Source organism: Pristis pectinata, chromosome 20 (genome assembly GCF_009764475.1).
Source record: "Pristis pectinata isolate sPriPec2 chromosome 20, sPriPec2.1.pri, whole genome shotgun sequence".
In the NCBI taxonomy this organism is placed as follows: domain Eukaryota; kingdom Metazoa; phylum Chordata; class Chondrichthyes; order Rhinopristiformes; family Pristidae; genus Pristis; species Pristis pectinata.
Window position 1 is genome coordinate 4,990,086 of NC_067424.1, and position 12,909 is coordinate 5,002,994.

At 42.8% G+C, this 12,909-nt stretch overlaps 1 pseudogene; it reads left to right on the top strand.

The window, feature by feature from the left end:
- LOC127580721 (plasma membrane calcium-transporting ATPase 1-like) overlaps positions 1 to 10,575 on the top strand; it is a 289,484-nt pseudogene extending 278,909 nt beyond the window's left edge.
- Positions 10,576 to 12,909: the final 2,334 nt, after the last annotated feature.

The following is a 12,909-nucleotide window of genomic DNA, read 5'->3' on the forward strand; positions in this document are numbered from 1 at the left end:
AAGGGAAGTAGCTGTTCTTGAACGTGGTGGTGTGGGACTTCAGGCTTCTGTACCTCCTGCCCAATGGTAGCTGCGAGAAGATGGCATGGCCTGGATGGTGGGGATTCCTGATGATAGATGCCACCTTGGGCCTTTATTGTTGCCTTTGGGGTAATGATGAGGAGCTCGTTGGTCGTGCAGTCTTTTAACTGGAGTGTAATAAAGTTATTCATGCGATAGTGAATGGATTTTTAAACAGAGTATTGACCAATTGGTCCTGTCAGGCTTTATCCAGTGGTTTCCTATTCTAACCACTTAAACCTTAAAGAACATGGACATGAGTCGGATGGGTGAAGAGGTCAGGTCTTTGCAACCTCTCTCCCAAACGGATATTTGCACCCATACACTTCATCAAATTGTAGGAATGTGTAGAAGTGACGCTCACATCAGTTCTCCCAGTGGATATATTTGAAAACTTGTACGATTTGTAAATAATTATAGAAGACACTCATCCATCAAGAAGATGTCTGATGCTAGAATTTTTCTTTGCTGTAGATCATCATTGTGGAGTTTGGCGGTAAGCCGTTCAGCTGCTCGGGACTAACTCTCGACCAGTGGCTGTGGTGCATTTTCATTGGAGTTGGAGAGCTGCTGTGGGGACAGGTATGCTGGTCAGTTTATCCTCTGTTATATGCACCACCTCGCTACTTCACATTGCCAGCGTCAGACGGGTTCTATCGTGTGGTTTTGTCTTTAGGGAATTTGGGGTGTTCCTTTTCCCTGGAGAGCGAACACTTCTCAATCGGAAGGGAAGCTGGGTGAGGTTTGGCCCAGTGTGGATAGAGAGAGGTACCACCATCTCCATATAGGGTCTCTGCCCCCTCCACAGAAGAGTTCGTCCCTCCCCCCTCTGTGCATAGAGGGGGTTGTCACCATCTCTGTAGACAAGAGGGAGAGAGCACCTTGCATGTGGGTCATCCTAAAGCACTTTGCAACCAATGAAATACAGCAGGGAACTTACTCAAAGCAAGCTCCCAAAAACAGCACCATGATCATCACCAGGTAATCTGCTGGTGGGGAAAACAAACTGCTGGAGGGACTCAGCGGGTCAGGCAGCATCTGTGGTGGGAAATGGACAGTTGACGTTTCAGCTCAAGACCCTTCAGATGGGTCTCGACCTGAAACCTCGATTGTCCATTTCCCACCACAGACGCTGCCTGACCCGCTGAGTCCCTCCAGCAGTTTGTTTTCTTGCTCCAGATTCCAGCATCTGCCGTCTCTTGTGTCTCCGATCTGTTGGTGACGTTGACTGAGGGAGGAACGTTGACCTGGGCATCTGAGATTCCCCTGCTGCGCTTTGACCATTGCCATGGGATTTTTATGTTCATCAGAGGGAGCAGCCAAGGTATCAATCTGACCTGCCATCCCAAAGACTGTTCCATTGACAATGCAGCACTTCCTCGGTGTTGCAGTACATGGGTTTATCTGCTCAAGGGTAGGACAAACTTGGGTTGCTCTCCCTAGAGCATCGGAGGCTGAAGGGAGACCTGATACAGGTTTTTAAAATTATGAGAGGCTTAGCTAGACAGAGTCTTTTCCCCAGGGCAGAAATGTCAACCACCAGAGGACATGCTTTTAAGGTTGGTGGGGTGGGGAGTTTAAAGGGGACGCTTTTTTTTTACACAGAGAGTGGTGGGGTGCCTGGAATGGGTTACTAGGGGTAGAAGTGGAAGCAGGCAGTTTGGTGGAGTTTAGATAGACACATGAAAATGGATGATACACAGGAGGAGGACATTTGGTATAAATTGGCATCAAGATCGGCACAACATCGTGGGCCGAATGGCCTGTCCAGTGCTGTACTGTTCTAAGTTCAATGCACTAAAAGTTGAGGCAGATGTTGGATGAATCTGTCACTTTGTAAATCAGCGAGAACGTATAAAGGGTGTAGGGCTGTACAGGTCAAACAAACATTGCACCTTATAAATGTGGAGAAGTCCAAACCATTTAGGATGTGACCCCCACCCCTTCGAGCTGTGAGCTGAGATTGCAACTCACTGAGCCACAGCTGACGTTAACATCAACCAGCATTGAGTTAGCACCTTTAGTGTAATAAAGGAGCATCACAGGAGTGTTGGGAGAGACAGTTGTGGCCTCTCAATAATGTAGAATAGGTGTACTTTCCCCTGCATCACCCTTCCGTCTTCAGAATGACAACAGCATGTCAAAACCTATCCCCAGGTTATCTCCACGATCCCGACAAGTCGCCTGAAATTCCTGAAGGAGGCTGGCCACGGCACAACGAAAGACGACATCCCCGAAGGAGAGCTGATGGAGGACAACGACGAAATCGACCATGCGGAGATGGAGCTCCGGCGGGGGCAGATCCTCTGGTTCAGAGGTCTGAATAGAATCCAGACTCAGGTATGCTGACAAACTCACAGCCCACCACAGCAATGGATCGCTGACTGGAAGCTGTCAGTCTAAAGGAATTAGACCACCTGCCCCCAAAAGCTGCCAATTCCCACCCTCTTTACCAATGTCTTTCACTGAACTGATGTTTTGTTTTGTTTTAAATAAGACAGTATTTATATAATAGGTCCCTCCTCTAGGTAATGTCCACCCACACGTCTCTAGAAACAAATTGTACTCAAATTCTTGTCTACCCGGCCAAAAATAACCTCTCCTCCAGGAATTCTGCTTCTCTGTCTTTTCCCTTCTCTTGACATAGCTGTTACACATTTTCCATATTGCTTTTACTCCTTTGCTGTTTTATTCTTGTTGTGGGGCGCTTGATGTTGTCCAGTATAACTGGGACTCGACATCATCCCTTTGGTTTTCAGTGTTTTGCTTTCTGTTCCTTTTCCTTTTCACCCTCTCTCCCTCTGTGTTCTTCCTCCGTATTCACCGCTTTGTTTTATCCTCTCTGTCTCACTCTCATCTTTCCTCGCTGTCAGCTCTTCCATTGCTCTCTTGTCTCTTTGCCTTCCTCCTCCTCCTGGCTCATCCCCCCAGCCTTCCCGTAGCTCGTCTGCTGTCCCCCTATCTCCCCCCACCCTCCCTGCATCCCTCAGCTGCCTCCCACACTTGTTTCCCTTCTGCTCCTGCTCAATCTGTCACCTCCACCCCCCACCACCTTATCCTGCCCTTTCTGTGTCCTCCACACTCTTGCGTCCCCAACCCTCTCTGCCTCAACCCCTTCTTCCTTCCCTTCTCCAATCTCTCTGGTCAACTTCCTGTCCCCCCCCCCTTCCCCATGTCTCTCCCCCCAACCTCTTTTTTTCTCTCTCTCTCTCTCTCTCTCTCTCTCTCTCTCTCTCTCTCTCTCTCTCTCTCTCTCTCTCTCTCTCTCTCTCTCTTTCTCTCTCTTTCTCTCTCTTTCTATCTTTGCAATGTGGAGCAAAGCTGTTTTATTCTCTGATTCTTTGCAGATGGGCGTAGTCAACACATTCCAGGGTGGACCTTCCTTGCAGGGAGCGCTGAGAAGGCAGCCCTCCATAATCAGCCAGCACCATGATGTAAAAAATCTTTCTACCCCAACACATGTAGTGCTTTCTACTGGCAATACTACTCCTGCTACTTCTGCTACTACCACTGTGGGGCGTGAGTGCTGGTTTCTTAAAAACTGCATGAAATTAATATCATCTCTGTCCATGCACTTAACCTTGACTATCCTTCTTCCCCTTTTAGTTTCTGAATGTTCTCATTTCAGCCTTTTTTTTGTTCTGTTTTTATTTCAAAGGTTGCTGCATCTAAACGTTTTTTCCTTCTATCACAGGAATGAAGTGTTTCAGATAAAAGGTGTCACTTTTTTTTCTAAAAAAGATGTACAAACTAGGGGTGCAACGACTATTGAATGTTTTAAAAATCCATCAGTTGGACCAATTCCAAATGGTTTCTAAGTGCTGTAATCTTATCCAATGTATTAAACTAAAACAAGGCAAATACATTAACACCATACTTTTTTTTTCTTTTTCCAGATTGTTTTGTAGTAAAGACATTTAATCACTTTTAAGGTTAAGAAGTTTGGCATCAGTCCCTATTTAGGTTATTAATCCAGAAATTACACCAGTTTAATTATATTCCAAATCCTCCCTTGCTGCAGGGATAGCTTAAACCTCAGAAACTTTATTCCGCAGATTGATTTTGAGGAATTAGTCTTGAGCCGAGTTTAATGAGCAGTTTGTTCCCCGAAACTGTGCAGAGTATGTAATGCTCTTTGCCTTGTAAGTCAGTTTAAATTTGGACCTCCTGTAGTATTGGAAAACAAGAGTATCAATAGAAGCAGGGGAAGGCCATTCAGCCCATCGAACCTGGCTCCTCATTCTAGAAGGTCATCACCTCCCCTCCATTCTCCTGCCCTGTTCCCACACCCTTGGATTCCCCTCTTCCTCCCCCACCTCTCGGTGATTCTCAAAAGTCTTGACGGCCAGCGATGAGTGTGCAGTAACTTGCATGTGTGTTAGTGATGAAGTGAGAATGATGTTATTTGAGCTCACAGAAAAGACACTCTATTAATGGGCAGCATAGCAGTTGCACACATAGTTAGAGTTGTTGGCCAGTGCTGTGAGAATTGACCTGCTATCTATTGTAAATAATAAATTCAGCCACAAAATGCTATTAACATCCATGAAGTGCAAAGTTTAGATTGTGGCAGAGATCAGGTCAGGGCACTTTGTTAAGTGCAGGAATGTCACAGTAGACCTTTATATGTAGACACCTGGTAAATTATTCTTTTTGTATGCATATGTTCTGTTGTGACTCTCAGCTTTGTCTGATTCTCTATTCTTCAAAACAGTTTTACTGCATTAAGAAACAAGCAACCAATGTTGGATCAAACTTGTGCTGGTGTGTCACAGATTGTACTGTCAAATCGCTAACTCTGCGTGCCTTTGTACCAGAGCAAAGGGTAGCAGGGAACTCCCTCCTGTCCTCTGTTGTTCAATAATCATGCTTTACAACCCCATTTTGTTGAGAACCCAATATTAGGCAACTCGTTGACCATCCTGATTGTGACATCCCTGTAGTAGTGTGGTGGTGAAGGCAGGTAAATAGTCAGACTATCAGTTCATTCTTCCTCTTCAAATATTCTTTGCACCTCTGATAGATGAGTTTTGTTGTCTATTAATCCAGCTTGAGTCTGCAGTGTAAATGTTCGAGTGTATGCCCAAGATCTTTTGAGGTTATTCAGCTGTTAGAATTTCTGGTGTAAGTGCACGTGAATTCACTCCACCAGTAAAACTGGGGAACTCTTAATATGCAGCTCAAGGCATTTTCTTACAGTAAAAAAAATAAGCTACTGATTGGATTCTGAGCACCTTTAATTTATTGAATTCACTTCACCAGTAAAGCTGGGGAACTCTTAATATGCAGCTCAAGGCATTTTCTCACAGTAAAAAATATATGAGCCCCTTTAATCTATTGGAAGCAGCAAGTTGTAAATCTGATTTGAGAGAGTCTTGGTATCATTTGCAATTTGTTTTGTAACGTTTGCAAAATGGTACATACAACTAAATGGCATAATATTGAATAACTACAGATATATGAGAGGGATTTAAGAGCCAGTTATTCAAGTACAGTTAATTGGTAATTGGGTATTTAAGTGGAGCAGAGGAATATTTCTGAACTTAGAGTTGGCTGCATAGCTGGAAACAATGGCAGTTCAGCAGTGCTGATGTACAGCCTGCCATAAGTTGAAATAAAGGCTGTCTCTTGAGTTCAGCATTGCACCAGTGTTCAACCATAAATAAAGTCTGAGGTAGTGGGGAACTACCACTCAGTCTTCTTAAACAGTGATTCTAGAATGCTACCAACTCCTTTGGGAAGAACATTCATTTGTAATCCGTGACACCTAATTATTGGAAACCTGACCTTTTTCAGGGAAACTAATCTCTCTGTTACAGCAGAAGATCGTGCCTACGAATTGTGTGTTATTTACGTTCAGTGCCTGTGCTGTGTTGTTTCTGTGGAGACTGCAACTCTTTACTTTCTGTTGTCTTCCATTTGAGCTTTCAGCAGCTTTGCCTCAAGGCTGACGAGCAGTAATGTTGTATGGAATTCTAAGCCATAACTGTGTTTCCCTTCCCATTTGGATCTCCGAGTTAGTAGGGTCTGACAGACATGTCTGACGTACCCTTATTCATTAAAAAAAAAGTTGTACGGTTAAACGTTTTGCTTTGGAGATAAAATTAAGTTGGTGCTGTTTATTATGGGATGGTAAAGTGCAATACCCTGGTGTTTTTGCGGTTTGTTCCTGCCCAATAACGTCTGCCCTGACTGACCACATTATTGCCCAGACAGGTGAAGTGACTGCTATTTTAAAATCTACTCCAGGAGTTCTTAATATCATGTAATCCATCACTCGTGGGGCTGCCTTTAACCGACATAGGAAGATCTTAAAAGTAAGCGTTGGGAGATAAATGGAGCAAAGTGACAAGATAAATTTTAGTTTTTCCTCAGCAACACAATTTGGAAAGGGGGGTGATCCAATCTGGTAACCACCACAGAATTCTGCCTTCTGTTCTTTTTGTCCCTGATAGTTTAGATGTGCACTGGGGTATCTGAATGGAAAACATAACTGTATTTCAGAAAGTTAGGATAGTTTAAGGAGCAAGAATAAAATGTGTATAGAATTTATATTTTCATAGATGGAAATGTCAATGGTCACCAGTAAATTAGGGTTTCCCACCTCCTGTATTGGCTCCCCACCTCAGTCTGAACTAATGAATGGACTCTGTGCTCAAATGAAGAGTTCAGCTAACTGTTACAGCGAGGAATGCCGTAGGTCACCCTTTGTGAAGAGAGCAGGTGATTTGAGGGGAATTTGCGAGAAAACTGGTCAAGAAATGCAACGTGTTTGAGGCATGAACGAATTCAAAACCCAAATTCCACAAGTCTACAGCCTATGAATGAGTGCCCCATTCCCGTTGGATCAGATGAGAGTTGGATCTGTCCTCAACCTCACTTACTGCACTGAAACCCTTTTTTTTAATACCCTGGTCTGGAAAATTATTTAGTCTGCTTGTTTACCATAAAAAATCTGGTTCCTAAAATCAAATCGTTTTCCTTCAGTGTAATAATGAGCACATCATCCTCTGGGTAATTAGATTCTTTTGCCAACATGCCTTACCAACTAATTTTGCTTTTCTTTTAAAAACAAAATTCCTGTCTATAGGAGTGCCTTAACTTATCTGTCATACCTCTAGTTGAAACGAGATGGCAGCATTAAAACACAGTAATAACATTAGACCACCGATCTATTTTGTTCCCATTGCCAGTCACAAATCAACATCGAAAGAAATCGTTGTGTTATTGTGTACATTTCTCCCTACTTAACAGGAGGACAAACAGCTGCTGAACATATTTTGGTGCCTTTAGGTGGGGAGCAATGGGATATAGGAAAAGAAATTGAGAGTGAATCCCGAGGCTCTGATGCACTAACTTAAAATCAAAACCCGGTTGCTAATTTAAGATTTTAAGCTATGCAGAGTGAAAATGTGGTAATGTTAAACCAAAATTAAATCCCAGGTGAGTTCACTCCTTAATCTAACACAGCACAGGAAAAAAAAATGCAAAAACTGTCTTTCCAAAAGCACATTCTCCCTAAGAATACAATAATGGACTGATTGAGCAGCAACTGCCCACTAACAGTTATTTTATCTAGTGCTCTTACATTGGGCAGAGATTGACTTTTATTTTTGCTGACCTCTTATTGATCTGTACTTAGAAGATGTACCTTGATTTTATTTTCCCACCCATTATTCTAATAGCACTTAGTTTGCAGAGTTTGTTAGCCTGGTCTGGGTTTACTGTTTCTCCATCTGGCACAAGGAATGAAGGAAGAAGGTTTCGGGAAGCTGTGCCTGTGGGGCAGAATGATCAAGCCACAGGTTTGTTGTAGGACATGGAATCTTCAGGTGAAACCAGTCCCTTAAGTTTTGCTTTGATTCCACAAGTACGCAGCTCTGGCCTTCTGTGTGTGTTACAGAATGGAATATTGGGCCTATACTCAAATGTTTACACACGTCGCCTTCCCTGCTGACTGCATGTTTGTGTGTTGCTCTCTGTGCACCATGATGTTCAGCTTGAGCTGCTGATTTTTTACCAAAGTACCACCATGTCAGAATTACTCATTTTGACTACCAGCATGGTGGTTATGCATTGTGATCCTGTCGTGTTGTATTTGTTGTTGTACAGCCTGCTGGGATTGTGATCATTTATTTTGTCTTTGTCCTTCACTGTTACATTATACCTTTACATATTGCTTTAAAGGGCAGTGTCCAACAAGAACAGTGTGGTCCATTTTGTTTATATCTTCACAGTAATCGATCATAAGAAAATGATTGTAGTTGTCGGTGGACTCCTTTGAAACTTGGTGTCTGTAGTGGAAATCATTCATTCCATTTGTATCTCTGCCTGCTAATTATAGAATTCAATACCTTAGTCCTGTGCCTTGTGGTATTTAATCCTTTATTTGTTGCCTGATGTTTCTGGGGCTACCTTCTGCCATTCTGTACAAACGGATGTAAAACGTCCCATGCCCTGACTGATATTCTAATCCCTGTTGTTGGCTTGTGAATATACTTAAACCAAAGGAAAGTGACAGTACTGATTAACCAATAAGTAGCTGTTGCAGCTGGACCTTGTTCCTCCACTGAGTCCACCATAAGGTGGTCGGAAGTAGATGGATTCTCCAGAATTCCACTCTTTTGATTCCCATCCAGGCTGGTGGCTATTTAACACCACTGTTTGAAGGGAGGGGTGCATGCCCTCCACCCTGTTATACACTCTTGGCACAGACTTTTAGTTCTGTTCACACAGCCCCTTCCAAGCATGACATTTGGAGGGGGGATTAGAAATAATGTTTTAAGAAAGTACTCACATTTGCTTTGCCAGTGTTGCTTTTTCAACAAAATTATTTCGACAACTTTTATTGCCTTTGATTTTCTCTGCAGTAATACATTAACGTCTTGTTACTTTTTGACCTTTCATTTTTGTTCATGCTATCTCACTATCCCAACGACTGCTAACAAATTGGGTTTTGTAATGAGAAATCTCCACTTGCCCTGTGGATGACGCCCATGACGTTCTTGCCTTCCTGCCACTGTCAAGACTTTTCCTTCAAATTTTGTGGTTACCAGAAATTTTTTCATCGTTTTGCCTTAAAGAATTGGATGTTGCTTAAAAACCAATTTGTTGTCATTTAAATCAGGCATTGAGTCCAGTCTCCATATGAGTGCTGTTCTTTATTCGAAAATTTCGGTTGAACAACTAATTTTATTTTTTCTCCATTTGTCATAGTTACATTTCCAGTGTTATTTTTTTTACAGCCTCCACTGCACCCAGTCCTGACCACATAATATCGGCAATATGTACGATCTCCATTCTCACTGCACACTGCCAAAAACAACCCCACTTTTCCTCACCAAGGCCAAACGTTTCTCTAACTTACTTGTTTTTTGGCTCCTCTGCCCTGCAGATCAAAGTGGTGAATGCGTTCCGTAGCTACTTGTACGAGGGGTTAGAGAAGCCAGAATCTCGCAGCTCCATCCACAATTTCATGACCACCCAGGAATTCGGAATGGAAGACGACGAGCCTCAGATTCCACTGATTGATGAGACTGACGTAGAAATCAATGGACCTCACCAACTGTGGAGCTCCAAGCCCACCCCGCTCACCCAATAAGAACAACAATGCTGTTGACAGTGGGATCAGCCTCCCTCTCTCAGACGTTAACAAGCTTGCCTCCTCTGCTCCGGGGAGTCCATCTACACAGTTGGAGACATCTGTCTGACCACATCCTCATCTTCCCCATGTTCCAACCTTTGCACTTGCTGCTTTCACACTATTTCGTCTTGTCTTGCAGGAAGTTTAAAACAAAAAAAAGTTGTATTTTAGTTGCAAATAGTCGGGGGGGGGGGGAGGGGAGGGAAGGGAAGGGAACCCTCAGATCCTAAAACATCTTGTGCAAGGGCACGAGGGAATGTTTCTGGCATTGTGCCATTTAAGCTCAACATGCCGTCTGAAGTTATAGAGCAGACCAACCTGTCATAGACAGAACACATGGAATGTTAATAGCTAAAACAGATTCAGTGTAAATTATATAAGGCTTTTACTTTTCCTGTCACCGCACTTGCAGCTTAAAAGACTTCAGGTTTAGTTGAAGTTGGAAAAGCAACAGATTTCATTGAGAGCAACTCCGATCTCATGTCTTGGCTCACAACCAGGGACTCGGGTGATCTTGGGTGGTGGACAAGAGAAACTTCAACTTGTCCAACTTGATTTTCATACTTTTGTCTCACCTAATTGGTCCATCGTTGTATTGAAGTGTGCAAGAGGCAAAGTCCTCTTAAATTGCAGCGTCTTGTTCGTGACATCACATCCTCTGGCAAAATGTGAGGCAGGTTTGCAGTCAAGTACTAAACGAGCTGGACCAGACTGCCTCTAACCCCTCCAGAAGAACCCCAAGGTCAGCAGCATTACCGGTGTGGGTTCTGGATGGAAAGGGGGAGACTGAACGTGTTTTTGTTTTAGTTGGGGTTCGGGGTGGTTTGGCGATGGTATCCATTGGAAACGAGAGGAAGTAAAACCTTAACACTGTTGTTTGTGCGGCAGTACCACATATACGCTGAACTGTGTTCCATTTACTGACGAGGTGACCCAAGTCCGAGACTGACACTCTAATAGAAGAGTTCAGCCACCAATTCCTTCCAGATCTGAAACTGGTGGCTGTGCTAAAGAACCAGCCAAGACCACCTGAGATATGAAGATCAGCAGCACATCAAATTTCTGTATTTACCCAAGTTCAATGCAAATGCAATAATCAAGAGTAAAATTAAAAATGATGAGAATTTGGTTAGGAATATTCCTTTTCAGCAGCTTAGTTGCTACCTTATTTTTAATGCTTTTTGTGGGAAGTGTAATTCAGAAAGGCCAGTATCTCACCATTTAGTTCTTCAGGGTTAGTTGTAATAAAACATGTTACTTAGCTTTATTTAAAAGAAACCTAACCTTGTAGACTAACTCCTTGGAAAGCGTAATGCCATCGTGAAGTGGGATTACATGCGAGTGTGTGAGTGGTTCACGCACACAAAAAAAATGTTTTATTTATGTAACAAGCCCACAGTAGCATCACATGGATTTGTATCCAGATGAGTGTCTGCATCTGAGCACGATATTTCTTGAATGAGTAGGATTTGTCCCTTGCGTTGATGCCTACTGAATTTGGTGAAATCAGTGATATTTAGCCAGCGGTGTAGCATTCCATTGTGAAGTCAACACAAGGTTCATCAGTAGTTTAGTGCATTTTCAGGAAGGTGACTTGGCAAAGCTGATTAAATAGTGCCAGACTATTTTCATTGTGAGTGACTGGTAGCACATATAGTTGACCAGTGAGTGGCAGGATTGCACCCCTCTCAATAATCAACAACAGGACTCTGGCTGCAGTGTAGATCGTCTGCTGTTTCATCAACAGCAATGCTCTTGATGAGCTCAGCATTCCCTGAAGTCCGTGTACACCATAAATACTGTCAACGGCGAGCTCCCTTTCAAATGTGACATCTGTACAGATAAAAGTACCACCGCCGCCTACAGAAACATTGCTGAAACACCTCAAGACTTTGATACACAGGTAAATACTGAATTACCCCAATATGTTGGTGTTCATTGGCCCAAGCCAGGTTGTATACATAAAGCACAAGCACTTTTGTTTCGGGATAGTCCATGTTTGATTCCAGTTGGTTTGATGTATTCTGTTTCATAGTACTGAGTGAGTGCATAGGCAGGGATTTGGTTAGAGGTATGTTGAGGGAGGGCAGCTTCTAAAAGTCATTTTGTAAAGCTGCTGTGATCTTTGGAAGATGATTAAAAAGCAAGGAAAACCTACAATATGCATTTAGCAAAAGGAAGATGATGTAATTTACCTTTAAGGTAAGGTAATATTTCCATAGACCAACCAAACAGGAATACTGGCGGGCAGAGTCCTGCTAAAAGGGAAACTGTAGCTTTAACAGTCTAATGTTAAGTTGGAGAAGAAATCTAGTCTAGGATTCACTTAATTATGAAGGGTTTGAAAATAATTTTTTTTTTAACCATGATGCACTAATTTGTTTGTACAAAACAGTTATCTTTGTGTGCTGCTTGCTGAGATAATTTGTTGAATTATTTGCATTTCACATCTTAGGATAAAACTGTATAGCTGTCAGAAATTGTTCGGGTCCTCTGCGAGTTTCTAGAGCTCAATTAACTATCTTGTTGCAAATTCTTTGGTTTCTGTTCTTCTTCAGCTGTGGTTGCACAGTCGGACTATTGGAAAGAAGTATTGATGATGAAAGTATTTGATCAAGGACGATTCTAAGGATGTAAACAGGGCAAACCCTCTGGAGTCAAACCAAAGCAAACTACCGCAGATGAAGGATATCTGAAATAAATACTCAGCAGGTCATGCAGCATCCGTGGAGAGCAACAGGGTCAAAATTCCAGGTCGATGACTTTTCTTCAGAGCTGTGAAAAGTTAACTGTATCCACCTGAAATTTTAACTCCTTCTGCACAGATGCTGTCTGACCTGCTGAATATTTCCAGCTGTTTCTGCTCTTGAGGGAAGCAAATACTTTTATTTTTAGTTGAAACCTTTGACTTTTTCTTCTCCTGAACTAGGAGCAGTTTCTTTAGCTGAGGATCTGGAGGACAAAAATGGAAGAGCCAAGGAAGTGCACGCTGTAAATTTTTGTCAAGATATCAGATGTTATTTTTCCATTTTATGTGAAGGAATCACATCAAGTAGCACATGCCCTGTTGTGACAACCTGTAGGACCCAGGGATCTCTGTGCAGCTAGCCATTCTCCAACTTGGCCACACTGTCCCACATTTTAAAGTTTCATCTGCAAGCATCTATCCCCACTCATTGAGTTATTGTCACATGCACAAGTCCATG